The sequence below is a fragment of the Triticum aestivum genome, chromosome 3B (genome assembly GCF_018294505.1).
Source record: "Triticum aestivum cultivar Chinese Spring chromosome 3B, IWGSC CS RefSeq v2.1, whole genome shotgun sequence".
Classification (NCBI taxonomy): domain Eukaryota; kingdom Viridiplantae; phylum Streptophyta; class Magnoliopsida; order Poales; family Poaceae; genus Triticum; species Triticum aestivum.
The window spans coordinates 639,130,090-639,155,868 of NC_057801.1; positions in this window are offsets into that span (position 1 = coordinate 639,130,090).

The following is a 25,779-nucleotide window of genomic DNA, read 5'->3' on the forward strand; positions in this document are numbered from 1 at the left end:
CTTGGAAAGATAAAGGCACAGCCTAGGGCTCAGCGGAAGAATTAACCGGACTTCAGACGTGTGTCAAAAGTATGATCAGCAAGAGAATCAAGCTAGGCAATGTGGTCCAGGTTATGCTCTTCCACCGGATTCTCCCGTGCCAGAGACGGGCTTGCAATCTGTGGGAGTTCGACCCGGCCGTACAATGGACGCTACGAGAGCTATTCGACCCGACGCACGAAGACGTCTGGAAGGTGTTGTTCAAGGCCAACGAGGTACCACCGCCCACAATCGGAGATCACGGGCTCAGTGCAAAACGCCAAGCCAATCCATTAAGTTTTCATAATAGCAAGATATGTCCTTTGTTAACACATCCGTGGGAGGAAACTAAGCCTCCATGCCGATATTTCAAGCATGGGTAATGGTAGCGGAGCAGATTAACTGTCCGGCTCCGCTTCCCGAAGATCCGGAGTTGCCTCTCTTAACAAAGATGTTGTTTCCGGCACCATATGATGTGCCAGAGAAAAAGGCCAAGAAGATGGCCACGGGGACCAGAGACAGTCTCCGGCGCAAGGTGATATCGGAATCGGTGTCCGAAGACACCAAGTCTCACTCCTCCTCCGAAGATGAGGAGGAGGAAGAAGAAATCCACCCCCCCTACTGGGGGTGCAAGAAGAGGAAGGCCGCCCCTCAGGGGAAGGCCAAAGTGTCCAAGGAGGGGAAGAACTTCCTTTCGGACTATCCCACCGCTGCCACCTACATCGGGGACGAGAGGGAGCCCAGGGTCAAGCCCCTGGCCAATTCGTAAGTATCCGGACACGATAGTATTTCCGGTATATCTGCTGTATCACTTCTTATCGTGCAAAACGTGCATCTGTAGCCCGGCAAAATCCAACATTGAGATATCCTCATCTTCGGAGGGGTCTCTGGACCCGACAGCAATGGACAGCGATTCGCTTCCAACGGCGTCCTCTCCCAAGGCCGCAGACAACACTGAGGTGTTGTCCCTAAGGATACCGGGCCAAGGGGGGACAGTTCTGGAGGCGACCCCAGGCGAGATCCCACTCACCGGGCACATGGGGGGGGGGCAAGACCCCCATGGACTCTGATAACGGGGGCCGCATCGAGTTTGCCCCCCGGCCGAATACGGCCCCGGAACCCCAAGCGGTTCCGAATTCGGGCATGCAGCCTTTCCCTAAGAGGGGCGAGCCGCCCGTACTGATGTCCTTTGTCAATCCAGAGGCATCAGACAACTTGCTGGAAGCACTTCGTGGCGCTTCCATTGATGAAGAACACCGTACTCTTATGAGTGCAGAGATTGAGAAGGTTCGATCCGCCAAAAATGGATTGACCGAAGCCTGTGCCAACCTCCTAACAGGCTTTGAGGTAAGTGACAAAATTATAAGAAAATATCACAATATAGACAGTAGCCCTTGATGCTCTGTTTGGTGTTCGGAAAGAAATGCCAAACAGAGGATCAAACAATATCCGCAGGAGTCTAACAGAAAATGTCTATGTGAATAAGCATGCATCGCTGCTGGCCGCTGCTGCTCGTACTACGAAGGTCTCCGGACTGAAGCGGGACCTGGAGCGGTGTCACATCCCTAGTTCTGGTATGACCTAGACTAGCTAGTCATGTGTGCATCATGTTTAAATTCTATTTAAATTTGAAATGGGGATTTGTGAAACCCTCAGAATCATTTCTGGAAATGACCCAGATAAAAATTTCTCCAAAAAGGTCCAAGAAAATGTTTGTGTTGCTCTCTGATAATATTGGACAGAGATAAAAATCAAACCAATATTTTTAAGAGCTTATAAGTATTTATTTTGGGCTTTTGGAATTAATGCAGTAATTATTTGCTTTGGATATATATTGTTATATATATACAATATTGTCCAAAAATTATGCCAGTTGTTGAGGAGCTCTGGAATAATGCCACTAGCCCCTACAAAAATTGGCATAAGAAAATAAAATGGTTTAGTATTTTATTAATCCAAACAAATGTCAGAAAAATAGAAAAAGAAACAAAAAGGAAAAAACCTTACCTGGGCCGCTTACCTGTGCAGCCGGGCACTGTGCAGCCCAGCAACCCAACAGGCTGGCCCAGCTGACTAGCAGTGCCGGTCGTCGTCTCCACCGCTCCAGGAGGACGCCGAGCACGCGCTCACCACACGCGGCCACGCGCCCGGCCACCTCCTGCCTCCCTGCCTGCTCCGCGACTCCCTGCAGCGTCGCCACGCAACCCCCCGGGTCCCCTCGCTCTCAGCCGTGCTCATCCCCTTCCCTCTCTCTCTCTCTCGCGCGAGCACCACCGAACGAGCGGACGCCGCCGCTCGCTATTGCCGCGTTCCCCGTCGTCCCCTTGCTCCTCCGACGCGCCCAGGAGCTCCGCCTCCTCGCTCTGTAGCCTCTCCGCCAAGATGTGCATCACCGGATGCCCCGTGGAGCCATCGCCATCACCACTTAAGCTAACTCTGACACTGATAGTGGGCCCCTGCTCCCTAATCTTTTAATTAGATTAGTAAAAACCCCTTGTTTAACACTATGTCACTGACGTGTGGACCCCACATGTCAGGTTTGACCTGGTCAGCGCCGTTGACCTGCTGACGCAGGCATGACGTCATGCTGACGCAGCTATCCATTTTCTGAATTTAAATTAAATCAGGAAATTCCAGAAAATGATTCAAACTTCAAAAAATCATAGAAGTTCAACCGTAGCTCAGATTGAAATAATTTATATATGAAAAATTATCAGAAAAATGCATCTTTCCATCTGTTCTAGTTTCATGCATGACAAACCAACTTATACCTACTATATAAGTGAAACACTAAAATGGCTTATTTAAAGAGCTTATTTTGGAGATGCATTTGAATCTTTGGTTCAAATGGATTTCACCCAAATGATTGCTAGCTGCATTAGCTCAAACAGCATCACATCTACATGCCATGATCATGCATCATATTGTTGCATATGCTTGTATTTTGATTGTCGACACCGTTCCTTCTCGATAGGTCCTGCTCCGGAGAGTGTTCCAGGGTACCTGTCCGAGGAGCAGTGCCTTCCTTGTTGATCTACCAGGCAAGCAAACCCCCTTGTTCATTCCGATACAATCCTACTCTCTCGCTCCTGCTCTCAGTTATTGCATTAGGACAACAACGATTCATCTGCTACTTTGTCCTACGGTAGTTGAACCCATTCCTCTGCATGACCTGTCATTGCCACAGTAAATAGTTGAAACCCACTAGCATCTGTAGGAGTTGATTGAGCCATGTTGTGTTCCTACCATGCTATGCCTGCTATTGCTTAGAGTTGTGTCAGGTCTGATTCATTGGGAATGAATGGGGGTGTTACGATATGTTCTGATGCTGAGAGTGAAGTGTGTGAACACGATTTGGTAAAGGTAGCGGTGAGAGGCCATGTAGGAGTACATGGTGGGTTGTCTCACTGGAACCGTCCTTAAGCACTGAGTTCTATGTATGTTGTCCAATGACTCGATACTACCACACATTGGGTTCCGGTAACTCGGCCCCTCTCGACTTATTAACCAACTTGATCTCTGTCCAGGAGTCGCAACTAGTTTCTGGTGTTTGTAGGTAGTGCTATTTTTCTACCAAGTGGCACCCGGCAGGGTGGGCTTGGGACAGACTAGGCACACGTGGCCTGGTGTACCGAGTGGCACCCGGATGGTGGGCTCGGGAACCCTGCACACATCGTTTGGGGCCGTGAGCGACACCCCGGCCGGATCTCCTTGCGGATGGAACCCGAATAGGCGATAAACCTGGGCTAGAGTCTTGTGTGGTTAGTCAGGTCGTGGCCGACTCCCTCGCCAGGCTTCCGCTTGAAGGTTGCCGAGATACACGACGTGTACATGGTGGTAAGTGGCGAGAGCGTGTGTGAAGAAGTACACCCCTGCAGGGTTAACATGATCTATTCGAATAGCCGGGTCCGCGGTTATGGACTTCTTGGATGCTTACATGGTACATAGACAACTTGAAGTGGATACTCTAAAATGCTCAAGACAAGTGTGAGTGCTATGGATGGCCTTCTCGTAGGGAGACGGGGATGAATCCATAGTAGTGTATTGTGTGGTGATTAGTGGACTCGTGTGCGCCATATCACCTCAAAGAAGTTCTGGTAGTCGTAGAACAGGATAGCCACAGAGTCAAAGCTGGCTTGCTGCAACTAAACCCCACATTACCCTCTTGATACAAATGCATGTATGATAGGATCTGATGTAAGTCTTGCTGAGTACCTTTGTACTCATGTTGCTTTATTTATGTTTTTGCAGCGGAGACTTCGGTCTTACTAGTGTTCTCGTGGGCTTCGGCAAGTAGCTTGTACCTCAGCTACGATCTTGATCGGATGTTGTAGATAGTCAGGCTCTTCAGCCTTTTTCATTTGTAGATGTCTGTACTCAGACATGTAATGCTTCCGCTTGTTGCTTGTATGCTCTGATGTTGGGTCATGTGACCCCTGTTTGTAATAAATGCTATGATGGCTCTTTGAGCCTTATCTATATGAGTTGTTGAGTTATGCTGTGATGCCATGTTGTACAACACATACTTGCATGTTATGCGTACGTGTAATGTGTATTGCTATGTGTGGGATCTGACTATCTAGTTGTTTATCCTAGTAGCCTCTCTTATCGGGAAATGTCTCCTAGTGCTTCCACTGAGCCATGGTAGCGTGCTACTGCTCCGGAACACTTAGGCTGGCCGGCATGTGTCCTTCCTCGTTCCTGTGTCTGTCCCTTTGGGGAAATGTCACGCGATGAATACCGGAGTCCTGTTAGCCTGCTACAGCCCGGCTTACCGGAGTCCTGCTAGCCCAGTTGCTACAGCCCGGATTAACTCGATGATGACCGACACGTTCATTGCTGGGTCATGTATGCCTGTCCCTGTAAGTTAGTGCCACTTCAGGTTCACGACTAGCCATGTCAGCCCGGGTTCTTGTCATATGGATGCTAGCGACACTATCATATACGTGTGCCAAAAGGCGCAAACGGTCCTGGGCATGGTAAGGCGACACCCGTGGGAATACCGTGCGTGAGGCCACAAAGTGATATGAGGTGTTACATGCTAGATCGGTGTGGCATAGAATCGGGGTCCTGACAACTTTGGTATCAGAGCCTAACTACCTGTAGGATTACCAAGCCAAACTGGTCGATGTTGAGTCTAGAAATTCTTTAGTTATATAAGGGAATTGATTATGGGTTGGAACGTAAGGCTCTTTTTACTCCTTTACCTCTTGGCCTTCTTATCTGAGTCATCCTATCTTTCCTATGGGGTTAAGGAACCAGACTTTCTCTTCCGTCTATCAGGATCACGTGTTACTACTCCGTAGTCCCATAGGATTGGTTGATCAGAGTCTTACCCCAGTTTCGAGTACTTCCGGTGTAACTTGTTCAGTATTATCTCAGAACCTTAGTGGTGATGTCGAGTTGTTGTATTACTCCTTTTTAGCAGGATGTCCCATTTTGAGCATTTACTGCCGTTATGCTGCCGGAATTGCCCGAGGAGTTCGAGAGTTACTAATTTCCTTGTCCTACATTCTATAGCCTATAGTTGATGCTGATTCCCTCCTTGGTTTTGTTTCTCAGGATGTCATCAGTTAAACGAAGTTCCATTGCTCGTAAACAGAACTGCAGAGATGGTAGGGATGAGGATCCTCCCGACCAACCTTCATTGGCAGAGTTCATGTTAGAAATGGAGAGGAACAAGCGTGAGTCTAACCGCTTGTTGGCACGTATTGAGGAGAACACCGCACATCAGTTCAAAGGGTCTGCTACCATTCATGACTTCATTCGGTTTCACCCACCCACCTTTCATCATTCTATTGAGCCACTCGATGCAGATGACTGGCTCCGTAGCATCACTCATAAGCTACGTTCCGCGAACGTAGCTGAAGATGACAAGGTCACCTATGCCACATACCACCTGGAAGGTCCTGCTAGTCTTTGGTGGCAGAACTATGAGGCTATGCTTCCAGCTGGCTAGATTCGTACTTGGAGGGATTTCATTGAGGCTTTTCGCGAGCATCACATTCCCCAGGCCCTCCTTGATCGCAAGAGAGCAGAGTTCTGTAGTTTCACCAAGAGTAAGATGGCTGTTGATTCTTACAGTAGAGAGTTTGAGAACCTCGCCCGCTATGCCACAGAAGAGGTGTCCACGGACGCCAAGAAGCAGGCTAGGTTTCGGACGGGTCTCAACCCCAAGTTGCGTCGTGATCTCCACCTACATCATTGTGATACATTCCAAGCTCTTGTGAACAAGGCCATTAATGCAGAGACAGCTCAGCTCACTTACAGGAGTCTCGTAAGCACACCCGTGATTTGGGATCCTCTTTCGGTTCTGGTTCTCAGAAGCGTCGGATTTGGATTCCAAACTCCGCTCTTCCTTCCGGATATGCACCGAGACCATCTTATGTGGTGCCTCCCCCGGCTCAGTCGTATGCTCCACCTAGGCCTACTGGTAGACCGCTTTTCAGTGCGGGTCCACATCCAACCTCAGGGACTTGCTTCACATGCGGGAAGCCAGGACACTATGCACGTGACTGCTCTCAGACTAGTTATGCTCAACCCCAGCCCGAGAAGCCTATTGGCTGTGTTAAGCCATCAAGCAAGACGATCAGTGCCAAGCCAGCTCACACTAAACGTGGACGTGTGCATCACGTCTTAGATAAAGATGCTCATGATGATCCGGATGTCGTTCTTGGTACACTCCTTGTCAATTGTCATCCAGCATCGGTTCTGTTCGATACTGGAGCATCTCATTCTTTCATTTCTGAAGGCTATGCTCGTTTGCACGACATGTCATTTTGTGATATGCCAACTCCGCTTGAAATTCAAACCCCAGGGTCTAGGTGGCAAACCACCAGAATCAGCTATGGTAATGAAATCCTTGTTGATAGACTTGTATTTCTTGCATCACTTGTAGCCCTCAAGTCCTCAGATATTAACATCATCTTGGGTATGGACTGGATGACAGCTCATCATGCCAAGATTGATTGTTACACCAGATCTGTTCAGCTTACACACCCATCTGGCAAGATAGTCACTGTCTCCACCAGAGTTGCAAAGCGCCAACTCTATTCTCTTAATGCCAGCCCTCTTCCAGACCTTGAAGATATCCCGGTAGTCCGTGACTTTCCGGATGTCTTTCCAGAGGAACTGCCAGGTGTTCCACCTGACAGAGATGTAGAGTTCGTCATAGATCTTATCCCAGGAACTGCTCCAATCTCTAGGAGACCTTACAAGATGGCACCCTTAGAACTAGCCGAGCTTAAGAAACAACTTGACGAGTCCTTGCAAAAGGGTTTCATCCGTCCTAGTTCTTCTCCTTGGGCTTGCCCCGTCCTCTTCGTCAAGAAGAAGGATGGTACGGACCGGATGGTTGTAGATTATCGTCCCGTTAATTTGGTCACGATAAAGAACAAGTATCCGCTCCCCAGGATCAACGACCTGTATGATCAGCTCGCTGGATCCTCAGTCTTCTCCAAGATGGATTTGAGGTTAGGCTACCACCAAATCAAGATCAGAAATGGGGACATTCCCAAGACAGCCTTTGTCACTCGTTATGGCCAGTACGAGTACACCGTCATGTCCTTCGGTCTAACCAACGCCCCAGCCACTTTCTCCCGCTTGATGAACTCGATCTTCATGGAGTACTTAGATAAGTTCGTCGTGGTTTACCTCGATGATATTCTTATTTACTCGAAGAACGAGGAAGAGCATGCCGAACATCTTAGACTTGTGTTAGAAAAACTCAGAGAGCACCGCCTTTATGCCAAGTTCTCCAAGTGTGAATTTTGGTTGCCAGAAGTGACCTACCTAGGCCACGTAATCTCTGGTAAGGGCATTGCTGTCAATCCCGAGAGAGTTAAGGCCGTTCTTGATTGGACTCCACCTGAAACCGTTAAACAAGTTAGGAGTTTCCTTGGTCTAGCCAGCTATTGTCGCCGCTTTGTTGAAAACTTCTCCAAAGTGGCCAAACCCCTCACGGAACTTCTCAAGAAAGATAAAAAGTTTGAGTGGTCCCCACAGTGTGAGTACAGTTTTCAGGAACTGAAAAGACGCCTGACTTCTGCTCCCATACTTGTGCCACCGGATTTCACTAAGGACTTTGTTATCTACTGCGATGCCTCACGACAGGGACTAGGTTGCATTCTTATGCAGGATCGTCATGTGATTGCCTATGCATCTCGACAGTTGCATCCACATGAGGAGAATTATCCCACACATGATCTAGAGCTTGCAGCCGTAGTCTATGCACTCAAGACCTGGCGACATTACCTCCTTGGTAAACGTTGCGAGATCTACACCGATCACCAGAGTCTCAAGTATATCTTCACCCAACCGGATCTGAACCTTAGGCAAAGACGTTGGTTGGAAGTGATCTCAGATTATGATCTAGGGATTACTTACACTCCAGGCAAAGCCAATGTCATGGCTGATGCGCTAAGTCTCATGTTGCAGCAGGGCCAACCACTTCTCCATGAGGAATTCTGTAAGCTTAACCTTCACATTGCTCCTCATGGATTCCTTTCTACCTTGGTGGCGAAACCTACTATTGTGGATCGTATCATAGAAGTCCAGAAGCATGATACAGGAATCTCCCGAATCAAGAAAAATATCTCCAAGGGAGTAGCTGGTTGTTTCTCTATGGATGAACGAGGTGTTGTTTACTTTGGGAACCGCTTGGTGGTTCCCAAGAGTCAGCAGATGCAACAATTGATTCTTAAGGAGGCGCATAAATCCCATCTCCCGATTCATCCCGGTAGTACTAAGATGTATCAGGACCTACGCCAGAGGTTCTGGTGGACTAGGATGAAGAGAGAAATCGCCGACTTCGTTGCTAACTGTGACGTTTGTCGTCGCGTTAAGGCAGAGCATCAGAGACCTGCTGGCACCCTTCAGCCTTTAGCTATTCCTGAATGGAAATGGGATAAAGTTGGTATGGACTTCATCACCGGCTTTCCCAGGACCAAGAGAGGGAATAATGCTATCTTCGTAGTCATTGATCGTCTCTCCAAAGTGGCGCACTTCCAACCTGTTCGAGAGAATATCACCGCTAGTCAGCTCGCTGACTTATATATTTCTCGAATAGTATCACTTCATGGTGTTCCACTAGAGATCAATTCAGACCGTGGTAGTCTTTTCACTTCTCATTTCTGGGAGAGTTTCCAGACTGCCATGGGAACCCATATTTCCTTCAGTACCGCTTTCCACCCTCAGTCGAGTGGTCAGGTGGAAAGGGTCAACCAAATTCTCGAAGACATGCTTAGAGCTTGCGTTATCTCATTCGGTATGGATTGGGAGAAATGTCTTCCTTTTGCCGAGTTTGCTTATAACAATAGCTATCAATCCAGTCTCAAGAAAGCTCCTTTTGAGATTCTCTATGGACGAAGATGTCGAACACCTTTGAACTGGTCAGAAACCGGTGAAAGACAATTCTTTGGACCGGACATGATCCAGGAGGCAGAAGAGCAAGTTCGCATCATTCGTGAGAATTTGAAAACAGCCCAGTCTCGTCAAAAGAGCCAGTATGATCGTCATCATAAGGATATGACTTATGAAATTGGCGACAAAGCTTACCTTCGGGTTACTCCTTTGAAGGGTACCCATCGTTTCGGTATCAAGGGCAAGTTGGCTCCTCGTTACATTGGTCCTTTTCGCATTCTCGCTAAACGAGGAGAGGTTGCCTACCAGTTGGAACTACCCCCACATCTTTCTCAGAGTTCATGATGTCTTCCACGTCTCTCAACTCAGGCATTGCTTCTCGGATCCTATCCGCGGAGTGGACCACGAAACGCTTGATCTCCAAGATAACCTCACATATCGAGAGTACCCTGTTCGCATTCTTGATCAAGCAGAGCGTGTCACTCGACATCATAACATCAAGTTTCTCAAGGTTCAGTGGTCTCATCATTCCGAGAGAGAAGCTACTTGGGAGCGAGAAGATCGTCTTCGACTGGAGTACCCCACTATCTTTCCGTCGACCCATGAATCTCGGGACGAGATTCTATCAAGTGGGGGTGAGTTGTCACATCCCTAGTTCTGGTATGACCTAGACTAGCTAGTCATGTGTGCATCATGTTTAAATTCCATTTAAATTTGAAATGGGGATTTGTCAAACCCTCACAATCATTTCTGGAAATGACCCAGATAAAAATTTCTCCAAAAAGGTCCAAGAAAATGTTCGTGTTGCTCTCTGATAATATTGGACAGAGATAAAAATCAAACCAATATTTTTAAGAGCTCATAAGTATTTATTTTGGGCTTTTGGAATTAATGCAGTAATATTTGCTTTGGATATATATTGTTAATATATATAATATTGTCCAAAAATTATGCCAGTTGTTGAGGAGCTCTGGAATAATGCCACTAGCCCCTACAAAAATTGGCATAGGAAAATAAAATGGTTTAGTATTTTATTAAACCAAACAAATGTCAGAAAAATAGAAAAAGAAACAAAAAGGGAAAAACCTTACCTGGGCCGCTTACCTGTGCAGCCGGGCACTGTGCAGCCCAGCAACCCAACAGGCCGGCCCAGCTGACTGGCAGTCCCAGTCGTCCTCTCCACCGCGCCAGGAGGACGCCGAGCACGCGCTCACCGCACGCGGCCACGCGCCCGGCCACCTCCTGCCTCCCTGCCTGCTCCGCGACTCCCTGCAGCGTCGCCACGCAACCCCCCGGTCCCCTCGCTCTCAGCCGTCTCATCCCCTCCTCTCTCTCTCTCGCGAGCACCACGAACGAGCGGACGCGCCGCTCGCTGTTGCGCGCCCCGCCGTCCCCTCGCTCCTCCGACGGGCCCAGGAGCTCCACCTCCTCGCCAAGCTGTGCATCACCGGACGCCCCATGGAGCCGTCGCCGTCGCCTTCATCACCTCCGGCCGCCGTGGATCTCCGTCGCCGCTCGCGCCGTCAGCGCCTCCCCGAGCTCGCCGTCGTCTCTTCCGGTCCCCTGTGAGCCCCCGCATCGGTTCCCCCTCCTCTCCTGCCTCCCCGTGCTCTGTAGCCCGCAGCCGCTCGAGCCCGAGCTCCGGCCGCCGCCGCGAGCTTCGCTCCGGCGAGCTCTGCCGCCCCCCAGCCTCCCGTCTGCTCCCTGGATGCGCAGAGCCCGGGCTACGCCCCGGTGCCCTTAGCCGCCGCCCCCGTGGCCTGTAACGGACGCCGCCGCGTCCTGAGGTCGCCGCGACGACCTCGCCGGCCTGACATGGGCCCGTCGGCCAGGTGATTAGCTTAGCTAATCACCACTTAAGCTAACTCTGACACTGACAGTGGGCCCCTGCGCCCTAATCTTTTAATTAGATTAGTAAAAACCCCCTGTTTAACACTTGTCACTGACGTGTGGACCCCACACGTCAGGTTTGACCTGGTCAGCACGTTGACCTGCTGACGCAGCATGACATCATGCTGACGCATTATCCATTTTCTGGATTTAAATTAAATCAGGAAATTCCAGAAAATGATTCAAACTTCAAAAAATCATAGAAATTCAACCGTAGCTCAGATTGAAATAATTTATATATGAAAAATTATCAAAAAATGCAATCTTTCCATCTGTACTAGTTTCATGCATGACAAACCAACTTATACCTACTGTATAAGTGAAACACTAAAATGGCTTATAAAGAGCTTATTTTGGAGATGCATTTGAATCTTTGGTTCAAATGGACTTCACCAAATGAATGCTAGTTGCATTAGCTCAAACACATCACATCTACATGCCATGTTCATGCATCATATTGTTGCATATGCTTGTGTATTGATTGTCGACACCGTTCCTTCTCGATAGGTCCTGCTCCGGAGAGTGTTCCAGAGTACCTGTCTGAGGAGCAGTGCCTCCTTGTTGATCTACCAGGCAAGCAAACCCCCTTGTTCATTCCGATACAATCCTACTCTCTCGCTCCTGCTCTCAGTTATTGCATTAGGACAACAACGATTCATCTGCTACTTTGTGCTGCGGTAGTTGAACCCATTCCTCTGCATGACCTGTCATTGCCACAGTAAATAGTTGAAACCCACTAGCATGTGTAGGAGTTGATTGAGCCATGTTGTGTTCCTACCATGCTATGCCTGCTATTGCTTAGAGTTGTGTCAATTATGATTCATTGGGAATGAATTGGAGTGTTACGATATGTTTGATGCTGAGAGTGAAGTGTGTGAACACGATTTGGTAAAGGTAGCGGTGAGAGGCCATGTAGGAGTACATGGTGGGCTGTCTCACTGGAACCGTCCTTAAGCACTGAGTTCTATGTATGTTGTCCAATGACTCGATACTACCACACATTGGGTTCCGGTAACTCGTCCCCTCTCGACTTATTAACCAACTTGATCTCTGTCCAGGAGTCGCAACTAGTTTCTGGTGTTTGTAGGTAGTGCTAATTTTCTACCAAGTGGCACCCGGCAGGGTGGGCATGGGACAGACTAGGCACACGTGGCCTGGTGTACCGAGTGGCACCTGGATGGTGGGCTCGGGAACCCTGCACACATCGTTTGGGGCCGTGAGCGACACCTCGGCCGGATCTCCTTGCGGATGGAACCCGAATAGGTGATAAACCTGGGCTAGAGTCTTGTGTGGTTAGTCAGGTCGTGGCCGACTCCCTCGCCAGGCTTCCGCTTGAAGGTTGCCGAGATACACGACGTGTACATGGTGGTAAGTGGCGAGAGCGTGTGTGAAGAAGTACACCCCTGCAGGGTTAACATGATCTATTCGAATAGCCGAGTCCGCGGTTATGGACTTCTTGGATGCTTACATGGTACATAGACAACTTGAAGTGGATACTCTAAAATGCTCAAGACAAGTGTGAGTGCTATGGATGGCCTTCTTGTAGAGAGACGGGGATGAATCCATAGTAGTGTATTGTGTGGTGATTAGTGGACTCGTGTGCGCCATATCACCTCAAAGAAGTTCTGGTAGTCGTAGAACAGGATAGCCACAGAGTCAAAGCTGGCTTGCTGCAACTAAACCCCACATTACCCTCTTGATACAAATGCATGTATGATAGGATCTGATGTAAGTCTTGCTGAGTACCTTTGTATTCATGTTGCTTTAATTATGTTTTTGCAGCGGAGACTTCGGTCCTACTAGTGTTCTCATGGGCTTCGACGAGTAGCTTGTACCTCAGCTACGATCTTGATCGGATGTTGTAGATAGTCAGGCTCTTCAGCCTTTTTCATTTACAGATGTCTGTACCCAGACATGTAATGCTTCCGCTTGTTGCTTGTATGCTCTGTATGATGGGTCTTGTGACCCCTGTTTGCAATAAATGCTATGATGGCTCTTTGAGCCTTATCTATATGAGTTGTTGAGTTATGCGGTGATGCCATGTTGTACAACACATACTTGCATGTTATGCGTACGTGTAATGTGTATTGCTATGTGTGGGATCCGACTATCTAGTTGTTTATCCTTAGTAGCCTCTCTTACCGGGAAATGTCTCCTAGTGCTTCCACTGAGCCATGGTAGCGTGCTACTGCTCCGGAACACTTAGGCTGGCCGGCATGTGTCCTTCTTCGTTCCTGTGTCTGTCCCTTCGGGGAAATGTCACGCGATGAATATCGTAGTCCTGTTAGCCTGCTACAGCCCGGCTTACCGGAGTCCTGCTAGCCCAGTTGCTACAGCCCGGATTCACTCGCTGATGACCGACACGTTCGTTACTGTGTCATGTATGCCTGTCCCTGTAAGTTAGTGCCACTTCGGGTTCACGACTAGCCATGTCAGCCCGGGTTCTTGTCATATGGATGCTAGTGACACTATCATATACGTGTGCCAAAAGGCGCAAATGGTCCCGGGCATGGTAAGGTGACACCCGTGGGAATACCGTGCGTGAGGCCACAAAGTGATATGAGGTGTTACATGCTAGATCGGTGTGGCATAGAATCGTGGTCCTGACAAGCGGGCCGAGGGAGAGCTCGGCCTCGTGAAGAGGCAGCTTGAGGAGAACCAAGGTACATAATACCCCATCTGTATATTGAAAAAGGGAAGAATAGTTTCCGCTAATGAAAGCATCATGAACTTTACTAGGGGCCACGACCGAGGTGGTGGACGTTAAGACGGCGCTTGCCGAGGCCGAAGACAAAGCGGCCAAGGAGTGCACTAAGCATGAGAAGCAAGATGCTCGGGTCAGCGAGGTCCAGCAAGAGCTCCAGGACTTCGTAAAAAATACGAGTCCTTGGAGCGTGACTCTAAGACGCAAGAGTCTGAGCTTGCCAAGGCCCTCCAGAGTGCGCGAGACGCCAAAGCCGAATCCCAAAAGGCCCACCAAGAGATTCAGGCAGCCAAGAAGATTGCGGTGGGTAAGGCATTCATTATGCAAAGCAAGCATGTGAAGGAGACTTTCCTTTTACTTACCCGAATTTGGAGCTCTCCAGGAGCGTTCGCAGATCTACCCTGCAGCATATCTGACGCTGCACAGTTCTACCGAGCCGAAGAAGGGAGCTCGACAGAGAAGCTGTTCTGGTCTCAGTATATTGGGACCGAACATCTGATGCCCTTGAGCGACCAGCCGAAGCAACTGGTCGAACTGCACAAGGCGGCCGAACTGGCCATGAAGGACCTCATAGTCCGGCAGTGGCCTGCCGAGCCTCTGCCCAGCAGCTACTTCAGCCTCATAAAGCGGCTTGTGAGTGCCTGCCCGCGTCTTGACATCCTAAAGCGATCAGTTTGCATTGAGGGTGCGCGAATGGCCTTCGCACACGCAAAAGTGCACTGGGCGAAGATGGATGCTGAGAAGCTGATGACCGAAGGGCCGCCAAAGGGCAAGGAGCATCCTACCTCGAGAACTATTATGATAATGTCCTGAAGGGCTCTCGCCTTGTGGCGGAGCAATGTGCGAAGGATGTAATCTTTGAGTGAATGTACTCGTCGTATCCAGTAATATGAAACAAGTTCTTTTGGGCAATGTAACACTTGTTTATTTAAAATTTTACCTTCTGTGCGGCCGCTTATAAAATCTAAGAGTTGGCCAGTCGCCGGCTTCTGCCCCCATGTTAACTAGTACCGGGGTGTTCGGGATAAACCTAAACACTCTTTAGCCAAATTTTTGGTCCTTTAAGGAGGTGTTTAGCGCAACGAACAAGGCAATCAGACTATACAACTTTATCACTCTCACTTAGCCATAGAAGTTCTATAATTTTAAATTTCGGCGTAGCCCCTGGTATTCGGAAGGCCGAACTTGGGGCGCTATACACGCCTAAATCGGACAAAGACCGATTCCTCGCCCGAAGCGGAAAAAATCTTTAAGGATTTGAAACCTCTCGAACAGCGACCAGCTCTCGCCGCATCATGACAGTCAGTTTTCGGCTTTCTCTACTGAGGTGCTCATCCGGAAGAACCGGGACAAAATCACAATAGTTCTCCCTGTGCCACGTTAGCCGATATAGCAGAACGTAAGGCGGCAAAACATGGGAGCCGGGCAAACCAAACTATTGACCCAAGACATGATTCGGAGTTGATGCATATAATGCTATAAGTTCGGGTGCCGCACTATCTAAAGTGTTCTGACTTTTCTCGTCGTGTTATGGGGTACACTGAAGCCCCTAGCCAACTGAGTCGTACCAACATGTACGTGTGCAAAATATAAATAGTCATGGAAAAAGATAATGAAATGTAATAATAACCTGGCACTATACATTATTTTCCATTGTTGTTTGAATAGTACGTGAAGGCGTGCGTATACAAGTAACACGATAAGCAAAATGGGACTATTTGGCATGTCCTAACCATAAGTGAGCTGCGTATAGGTATGTAAAACAGGTATAGCGATCGTTATTAGAGACCATCTGGGGATTCCCTTGTACGTCAAATCTACTTGCCTCCTTGGTCTATCCGTCCCACAATGGGTCCGGTGATCAGGTAACTAGAAGAGCCTCACGAAGAGAAGTACCTGAAAGAGAGAAAAAGCTGAAGGTATGCGGATCCTGGGGCGGTTGAGCCACATTGTGGACCGCTGTCTAGGTGTGCCTCCGTCTGTGCCCATGGATCTTGAGTGCGTAATTATGTACGTGCGGCACAAACTTCACCGCTTGACTGGGACTAGGACGGAGGCCGAATTGCTAGACGAGCTCTAGACGCGCCAGACGATCCTGTTGTAGAGTACTTCGGACTCGCTTGATAGTGTCCGGGGGCTTTATCGCCAAATTGGAGGTCCGCCTAAGGAGGCTGCTTTGTACTTCTGCTGCAATGGCGCGATGTGATCTTCCGTACGGAGAGAGCGCTTTGTATTTCCATTGACTGTTATCACACCATGGGGTCCGGGCATCTTGAGTTTAAGATAGGCATAGTGCGGCACCGCATTGAATCGAGGGAATGCGGTTCGTCCAAGCAGTGCGTGATAACCACTGTGGAAGGGGACGATGTCGAAGATTAACTCCTCGCTTCGGAAATTGTCCGGGGATCCGAAGACCACTTCCAGTGTGATTGAGCCTGTGCAACAGGCCTCTACACCTGGTATGACACCTTTGAAGGTGGTTTTGGTGAGTTTGATCCTTGAAGGATCAGTACCCATTTTGCGCACTGTATCCTGATAAAGCAGGTTTAGGCTGCTGCCACCGTCCATGAGGACTCTTGTGAGGTGGAATCCATCGATGATGGGGTCGAGGACCAGGGCGGCCGAACCGCCATGACGGATACTGGTCGGATGGTCCCTGCGATCGAAGGTGATCGGAGAAGAAGACCATGGGTTGGACTTTGGGGCGACTTCTTCCATCGCGTAGACGTCCCTTAGTGCATGCTTCCGCTCCCTCTTGGGAATATGGGTTGCGTATATCATATTTCCGTTTTTACTTGGGGAGGAAATTTCTTCTGTCCTCCTGTGTTTGGTAGCCAGTGTTCCTCGTCGTCCGCACTATGCAGCCCCTTTTCCTTGTTTTCGACATTCAACTTGCCGGCCTGCTTGAACACCCAGCATTCTCTGTTGGTGTGATAGGCTGGTTTATCGGGGGTGCCGTGAATTTGACATGAACGATCGAGCATGTGGTCCAGACTAGACGGACCCAGACTGTTTCTCTTGAATGACTTTTATTGCTGACTGGACTTAGAGCAACTGAATCCAGCGTTGATTGTCGTGTCTTCGGCGTTGTCGCCATTACTTCGACGCTTGTGCCTCTTGCATCGGGGCTTCCCGTTACTATCCCTCGCATCTGAGGTGCCAGGATTTCTTGATGTGCTGTTGCTACGAGCCATCTAGCTGTCCTTGCCGGCACAAAAGCGGGTCATGAGTATCGTGAGGGCTGCCATGGACTTCAGCTTCTCTTGGCCGAGGTGTCGGGCAAGCCACTCATCACGGATGTTATGCTTAAAGGCCGCTAGGGATTCAGCATCCTGACAGTCAACAATTTGGTTCTTTTTAGTTAGGAACCGAGTCCAGAATTTCCAGGCTGACTCTCCGGACGGTTGGGTTATATGACTTAAATCATCAGCATCCGGTGGTCGCACATAAGTGCCCTCGAAGTTATCTAGGAATGCGTCTTCTAGGTTCTCCCAACTTCTAATAGAGTTTGACGGCAAGCTGTTCAGCCAATGCCGAGCCGGTCCCTTGAGTTTTAGTGGGAGATACTTGATGGCGTGTAAATCATCGCCGCGGGCCATGTGATTGTGGAGAAGGAAATCTTCTATCCATACCGCGGGGTCTGTAGTCCCATCGTAGGACTTGATATTAATGGGTTTAAACCCTTCTGGGAATTCATGCTCCATAACTTCATTAGTGAAGCATAGGGGGTGTGCGGAGCCTCTATGTCAGGCTACATCACGATGCAGTTCAAATGAGTCTGGTCTGTTGTATTTAGCCCGGCCGGTTTTGTATTTAGTATATCCGGCGTGGCAATCATCGTCAGGCATTGGGGCACGCCCCCTTGATCCGTAGATTGATTTCGACTGTCCTGCTTTGTTTTCCAGTTCATCTCGCGGGTCACGCGTGTAGCCCCGGGCCTTCGTGTTTGTATTTGTTTGGCGACGGGGTGAGGGCTGGTGTTGGGGCTGTTACGCCGCTTTGTCTCGGCCACGAGGTGGCCAGTCAGCCTCATCCTGCGTTGGTAGTGTAGGCTCTAGTGCCTCCTCCTCGAATTGAGGTAACCACCTGCGCTTCGGGTAACTTTTGGTTGGGCGCTCGAGTCTGTATTCCTCGGCTTCCAGGACCTCAGTCCATCTGTCGGTTAGCAGGTCTTGATCAGCTTGAAGCTGCTGTTGTTTTTTCTTTAGGCTTTTTGCAGTGGCTATAAGCCGATGCCTGAAGCGCTCCTGCTCGACGGGGTCCTTAGGCACGATAAATTCTTCGTCGCCGAGGCTCTCCTTGTCTTCAAAGGGGGGTGAGGGAGTCCTGGATTAGGGGGTGTCCGGACTCCCGGACTATGAAGATACAAGATTGAAGACTTCGTCCCGTGTCCGGATAGGACTTTCCTTGGCATGGAAGGCAAGCTTGGCGATATGATGAAGATGTCCTCCCATTGTAACCAACTCTATGTAACCCTAGCCCTCTCCGGTGTCTATATAAACCGGAGAGTTTTTAGTCCGTAGGACGAACAACAATCATACCATAGGCTAGCTTCTAGGGTTTAGCCTCTCTGATCTCGTGGTAGATCAACTCTTGTACTACCCATATCATCAATATTAATCAAGCAGGAGTAGGGTTTTACCTCCATCGGGAGGGCCCGAACTTGGGTAAAAACATCGTGTCCCTTGTCTCCTGTTACCATCTGCCTAGACGCATAGTTCAGGACCCCCTACCCGAGATCCGCCGGTTTTGACACCGACATTGGTGCTTTCATTGAGAGTTCCTCTGTGTCGTCACCCTTAGGCCCAATGGCTTCTTCGATCGTCAACCACGACGCGGTCCAGGGTGAGACTTTTATCCCCGGACAGATCTTCATATTGGACGGCTTCGCACTGCGGGCCAATTTGCTTGGCCATCTGGAGCAGATCGAAAGGTACGCCCCTGGCCATCAGGTCAGGTTTGGAAGTTTAAACCACATGGCCGACATCCGCGGGGACTTGATCTTCGATGGATTCGGGCCAAGGCCGAGCGCGCCACACTGTCATGATGGGCATGATCTAGCTCTGCCGCCGGACAGCGCCCAGAGCGCCGCTCAGGTGCCCGCTCCGACCATTAGCTCGGAGACGACTGGGCCAGCCGGGGACGGACGGTTGGACGCTGCCCCAGGAGCCGCAATCTCTATGGCAATAGAGCCGAATACCAGCCTAGTCCTTTGCAAGGCCCGTGACTCCTAGGTGCCGGACTCCGTTCCGGACTCCTAATCTTCCGCACCCCTTCCGATCGAACCTGATTGGGCTCCGATCATGGAGTTCACCATCACGGACGTCTTTCAGCACTCGCCCTTTGGCGATATCCTGAATTCACTAAAGTCACTCTCTTTGTCAGGAGAGCCCTGGCCGGACTATGGTCAGCATGGTTGGGATGCGGACGACGAAGAAATTCGAAACCCACCCACCACCCACTTTGTAGCCACTGTCGATGATCTAACCGACATGCTCGACTTCGACTCCGAAGACATCGACGGTATGGACGCCGATGAAGGAGATGACCAAGAACCAGCACCTATAGGGCACTGGAAAGCCACCCCATCACACGATGTATACATGGTGGACACACCTAAAAGAAGCAACGACGAGGATCAAAAGGGCGCAACCAGGGATCGCTCCCTCGAAAAACAATCAAAGCGGCGGCGTAAGCACCGCGCCAAGCCCCACCTCGACAAAGACCCAACCATAGAGCAGGGTGAATCAACGGAAGACGAACATGCCATCGAGCAACCGTCCAAATAGGGTGGACAAACCGAACAATCCGTCCCCGGGAAAGATAATAGTCTGGACGACCTCACGCCGGACAAGTCGCTGGAACACCAGAACCTCCACCAAAGGCTCGTTGCCACTGCACGTAGCCTGAAAAAGCAGAAGCGGAAGCTCAAAACAGCGGAAGATGCACTCAGAATCAGATGGGGAAAGTACTCAATACCACACACAAGTACGGCAAAAGTCATCACACAAAGAGCTATCCGAAGCGGAAATTACTACCGGAATTTGATGAAGAGGCCTTAGAGCCCCCACAGTCAAAAAACAAGGAAGCCACCAGGTCGGATAGATGACCCCACGATCGATCTCAAGCGACAAAGGGCGCCGCACTCAATACGGCACGCGGTCCACCCAAGGATTCACATCAAAAAACCGGTCTAACTAGATCCATCTATGGGCCAAGAAAGCAAGCTCCAATGAGCAATGCAACACAAAAAATATCCAAACATCACGGCACACCTACATACAGGGGCGCCGCACATCCCCTATGTTTTACCGATGAGGTACTGGATCATGAATTTCCAGTGGGATTCAAGCCCGTAAACATAGAAGCATACGACGGAACAACAGACCCTGGAGTCTGGATCGAGGATTATATCCTCCACATACACATGGCCAGAGGAGATGACCTTCACGCCATAAAATACTTACCCCTTAAGCTCAAAGGGCCAGCCCGGTATTGGCTTAAGAGCCTTCCCGAAAACACCATGGGAAGTTGGGAAGCGCTCGAGGATGCTTTCCGGGCAAATTTTCAAGGGACCTATGTCCGACCTCCGGATGCAGATGATCTGAGTCATATAACTCAGCAGCCCGGAGAGTCAGCACGGAAACTCTGGAACAGATTTCTTACTAAAAAGAATCAGATAGTCGACTATCCGGACGCCGAGGCCCTAGCAGCTTTCAAACATAGCGTCCGAGACGAATGGCTCGCCAGACACCTCGGCCAAGAAAGGCCAAGAACAATGGCCGCATTAACAAGCCTCATGACCCACTTTTGCGCAGGAGAGGATAGCTGGTTGGCAAGAAGCACCACCAGCGACCCGAGTACATCCGAACTCAGAGATGGAAACGGGAAACCGCGCCGTAACAAAGAACAGCGCCGGATCAAGGATAACAGACCGATGAGCACGACAGTCAACGCCGGATTCAAAAGCTCTCAGCAAAATCAGAAAAAGCCGCCCCCAAAGATGATAGGGATGAGCTATCTAACCTCGACAAAATCCTGGACAAAATATGTCAAATCCATAGTACCCCCGGGAGACCTGCAAACCACACCCACAGAGATTGTTGGGTCTTCAAGCAGTCCGGCAAACTCAACGCCGAACACAAGGGGCTCGACACACCAAGCGAGGATGACGACGCACCCCACAAGCAGAACACCGGAGAACAAAAGAAGTTCCCACAAGAAGTCAAAATAGTAAATTCACTTCAGATGACAAAAGGGAAAAACAGAATGGCGCACGCGCCATATGGCCCGCCCCAGAGGAGCACCACCACTTGTTGTTACAACCAATCACCTTCGATCATCAGGATTACTCCAGAGGGGTTTGGAACGCAGGCTGGACTGCCTTAGTCTTGGATCCGATTATTGACGGACTCCAATTTACACAAGTCCTTATGGACGGCGGCAGTGACCTAAACCTGTTATATCAGGACACAATCGGCAAACTGGGGGTCAACCCAGTAATAATTCGCCATGGCAACACTTCCTTTCAAGGAGTCACGCCGGGCCTAGATACCCAGAGTATGGGTTCCCTTTCGTTAGAAGTCACGCTCGGCTCACCCGACAACTTCCGAAGCAAAAATCTAACCTTCCACATCAGCCCATTCATAAGTCGCTATCAAACGCTATTGGGACGTGAAGCTCTCGCCCGCTTTAACGCAATACCGCATTATGCATCCCTTACACTCAAAATGCTCGGTCCACGAGGCATCATCTCATTAAAGGGAAATATCAATTGATCCCCAAAGTACGGGTAATGGTGCGGCCACCTGGACAGCCACACACTAATCCAGCCCTACTATCCCGGACACGGCTCGACGGGTCCGGCGTAAACATACAAAGGCTTAATAGCCGCATAACCCTGTACAAGGGGCTCCGCGTGTTTACACCAGGAGACAATATGGCTCAATTTTGCTCATGTCTCTGTACTATATTTTGTTTATTTTAATATAGATTTCTCGCACGATTATTTTTTACTAAGTTCCTCTCTTTCACAGACGAACACCGTGCAACGCCCGTCCAGGATACGGCACAACGGAGACACAAGCGCAGATGTGCAGTAGGGACCCGTTTTAAGGATTCTTTTCAGATTAAGACCCTGCGTAAACCTTTTTTACTGTCTCTTGTTGATAAACGTCCCCCGGTTTTCGCTATAACCGAGGAGGAGGCTGGCGTCTTTGCATGTGGCCATGCCAGAATCTTGCGCGTACCTGGACACCAGGGGCTTTTTTACCAAGGGCTTTGGTTCGGCCCATCTTCATAAAGACCGAATACCTTAGGGAGTGTTCGGTGTTGCGAGTTTGGCCTTATATGCATCAGCTCCGAATCATGTCTTTCGTCAAATGTTGGGTTTGCCCGGCTCCTGTGTTTTGCTACCTTACGTTCCGCTATATCGGCTAAGGCGGCACTAGGAGAACTACTGCGATTGTGCCCCGGTTCGGCCAGGCGAGCACCTCAGTAAAGAAAGCCGAAAACTGACTGTCATGATATAGCGAGAGACTGGTCAACCACTCGATGACTCTCGGAATCTTTAGGATTCCTCTGCATTAACGAAGGTCCGCTTCCCGGTCAGGCACACACGCACCCCAAATTCGGGCGAGCGCGGTGCCTCTAGGGGCTATTAAGTAGCCCCACTGTCAAACTCCTATGGCTAAGTGAAAGTGATAAAGCATTATAGTCCGGTTGCCTAGTTCACTGCGCTATCACCTCATTTGTAGGACCAAGACATTGGATTAAGTGTGAAAAGGCGCCTTTTTGCGAACACCCCCGCATTATATGCGTGGGGGCTGAAGCCAACGACTGCCATCTTTTAGGTTATATACACATATACATTAACGGCCGCACAGGAGGTATTATAATTCTTGCAAGCACAAGTATAAAAAGCTTTTATATTCTATCAAAATATTCCTTTTACAATAGCACATGCTATTCGAACACAACATCCTTCGAGCACTGCACCTCTATTAAACGAGCGCCGGGAAGAACTTCCTCAATGTAGTGCTTGGCAGGTACTCGGCCTTCATCCGAATCCCAGGATGCAACAACACTGGCCTTCATATCCGCCCAGTATGTTTTGACACGGGCAAGAGCCATTTGTGCACCCTCTATGCACGCCGACCTCTTCATTGCATCAACATGCGGCACCGAACCAAGGAACTGCTGCACCAAGCTAAAATAACTCTTCGGCTCTGGCCCTTCCGGCCACAAACGACTCGCAACATACCTCATGGCGAGTTCGGATAACCTGTTCAGCTCCGCCCAGGCGGCCAAACGGTCGGATACCGAAAGTGGGCGTTCTGGATTGTGGAACTGCGACCAAAAAAGTTCTTCCAATTCATGGTCACCTCGACCTCAGAAGTGTTCAGTTGTGTCTGCCGCACTCGCTGCCAAATCCAGATAAGTGTTTTCCGCACTCCATTGCCGGTCTAGCGGAGCATACTTAGGATCCCCGAACTTCATCCGCAGCATATAGGGCTTTCCAGCCGTGATATCTCCGGCCTGACGTAGCTCCTCCTTCATAGCTCTCATTGCAGAGCGAGTATCCTTGGCCTCGGCAGTGATCTTCTCAAGGTCCTTCTAAGCCGCCTTGTCTTCTTTTTCGAGAAATTTACAGCGGTCGGCAGCATCCTTCAATTTTATAGCCATCTCGGCTATTACTTTCTTGCTTTGGTAGTGAGCAGCCTATTCGGCTTTTAGCCCTTCAGCCGCCTTAACGGCAGCCGCATCACTTTTCCTTGCTTGCTCCTTGGCTCAGGCAAGTTCCGCCCGAAGGTTCTCCACGGCAGCAGCACCATCTACATTAAGCACATATCTTATAAGGCACGAGCATCGAACTCCTCTTATCAGCTGTCTGTGGAGCATACCTTGTGCCTTGTCTAGCCGCTTATTTACAAGCGCGATGTCGGCATCCGCCACGTCAAGTTGCTGCTTTAGCTCGGCAGATTCATCAGTCCGGCTAGCCACCGAACGCCTCGCCACCTTCATAAAAAGGTGACATATTACACCTGGGGTTATGATCCTCTGTGCGCCATCACTTTTGACGACACACAGAGTCTCAGGGGCTACAATTTGTAGAGGGCGCATTTTATATATGCGGCTCTACCAAAAGGTACACCTTTTCACGTACCTCAAAGCCTGTCAGTAAACTCCTGGCGGCCTCGTACAATCCGCTTTCCACGGATGAAATCCTTCCTATCACCGTGTTCATCAACATACAGTGTTCTTCTGAGATGGACGCTCGCCCGCGCACCAGAGGGTGCCGGACTAGCCTGACGACCTTTTTCAGGGTCCGGACTTGGAAAAACCCTCCGGGACGACACCTCGGGGTCGCCTACCTCGCAATACGGTGCAGCTAGGGGAGACGTTTTGCTCTCCATCATCTCCGGATGAAGATCCCCTGAAGATGAGCTCTGCTGAGAAGGGTTGAGATCCGAACTGCAAGGTAATATTTCGGTTATCTTCCTCAGAAATAAAACAGGGATGCCACTCATTTTGGAACCCCTCTCTTTACTTACGGCTCAGAGGAGAGCTGATACCCTTGAGGGCGCAATGCGGCCGGGGCATTCTCCGGCGCCGGATCCTTTGGCGAAGATTTCTTCCCCCGTTTCGAGGCCATCCCCTCCGGGTCTTCAGAGGCAGTCCTTTTCTTTCCCAGGTTGGGGGAATTCTCGATTCCTCCCTTCCTGACAGCCTCCTTCGCGGAGGCGGTAGCTCCTTGGTTCCCCTCTTCGCCCTCTGCCGAAAGCATAATCTCCAGCATCCTGGTTAACACGGGATCCGGCACGGTCTCGGGCAGGGGGGCTGGACACGTGATAAGCTTTGCCTTCGCTATCCACTCCTGTTCAAAGGATAGCTCTTTTAAAGGGCAATTTTATGATGAAAATACGGATGGCGTGTCCAAATACGGGGCTACTTACTTGAGCATCCGGGTGATTGCAGCTCAGACATGCGTCCTCGGACAAGTCCGGACACCTTGCTTGTGATCCGAAGAACAATTTGTACATCTCCACGGGCGTCGCGCCCATAAAATGTTGGAGGACTCGCGGTCCCTCCGGATTAAATTCTCACAGGCGGAGAGGGCGACGTTTGCAGGGCAGCATGCGGCGAATCAGCATAACTTGCGCCACTACGGTCAAGTTAATATCTCTTTCTAGGAGATCTCGAATGCGGTCCTGCAGTAGGGGCACGTCTTTGGACAGCCCCCAGATAAGCCCTTCATTGACCCATGACGCTCGCCGTGGTGGGGGACCCGAGCGAAAAGTAGGTGGCGCCACCCATGTGGTGCCCCAGGGGGCTGTGATGTAAAACCAGTCCCGTTGCCATAAGCCGAACTCCTCTTGGAAAGAACCCTCAGGCCATGGAGCGTCGGCCATCTTGCTTATGATAGCTCCTCCGCACTCAGCGTGCTGCCCCTCGATCATCTTCGGTTCCATCTTGAAGGTTCTAAGCCACAATCCGAAGTGAGGAGTAATATGGAGGAAGGTCCCACACACAACAATGAATGATGAGATTTGGAGGATGGACTCCGGAGCTAAGTCGTGGAATTCCAGCCCGTAATAAAACATAAGCCCCCTCACGAACGGATCAATAGGGAAGCCTAGCCCCTGAAGGAAGTGATATGTGAACACCACGCTCTCACCGGGCTGGGGAGTGGGAGTGGCCTGCCCTTGAGCAGGCAGCCTATTCGAGATTTCGCCAGTTAGATACCTGGCATCTCTCAGCTTCCGCACGTCTTCTTCCGTAATGGAGGTAGGCATCCACCGGCCTTG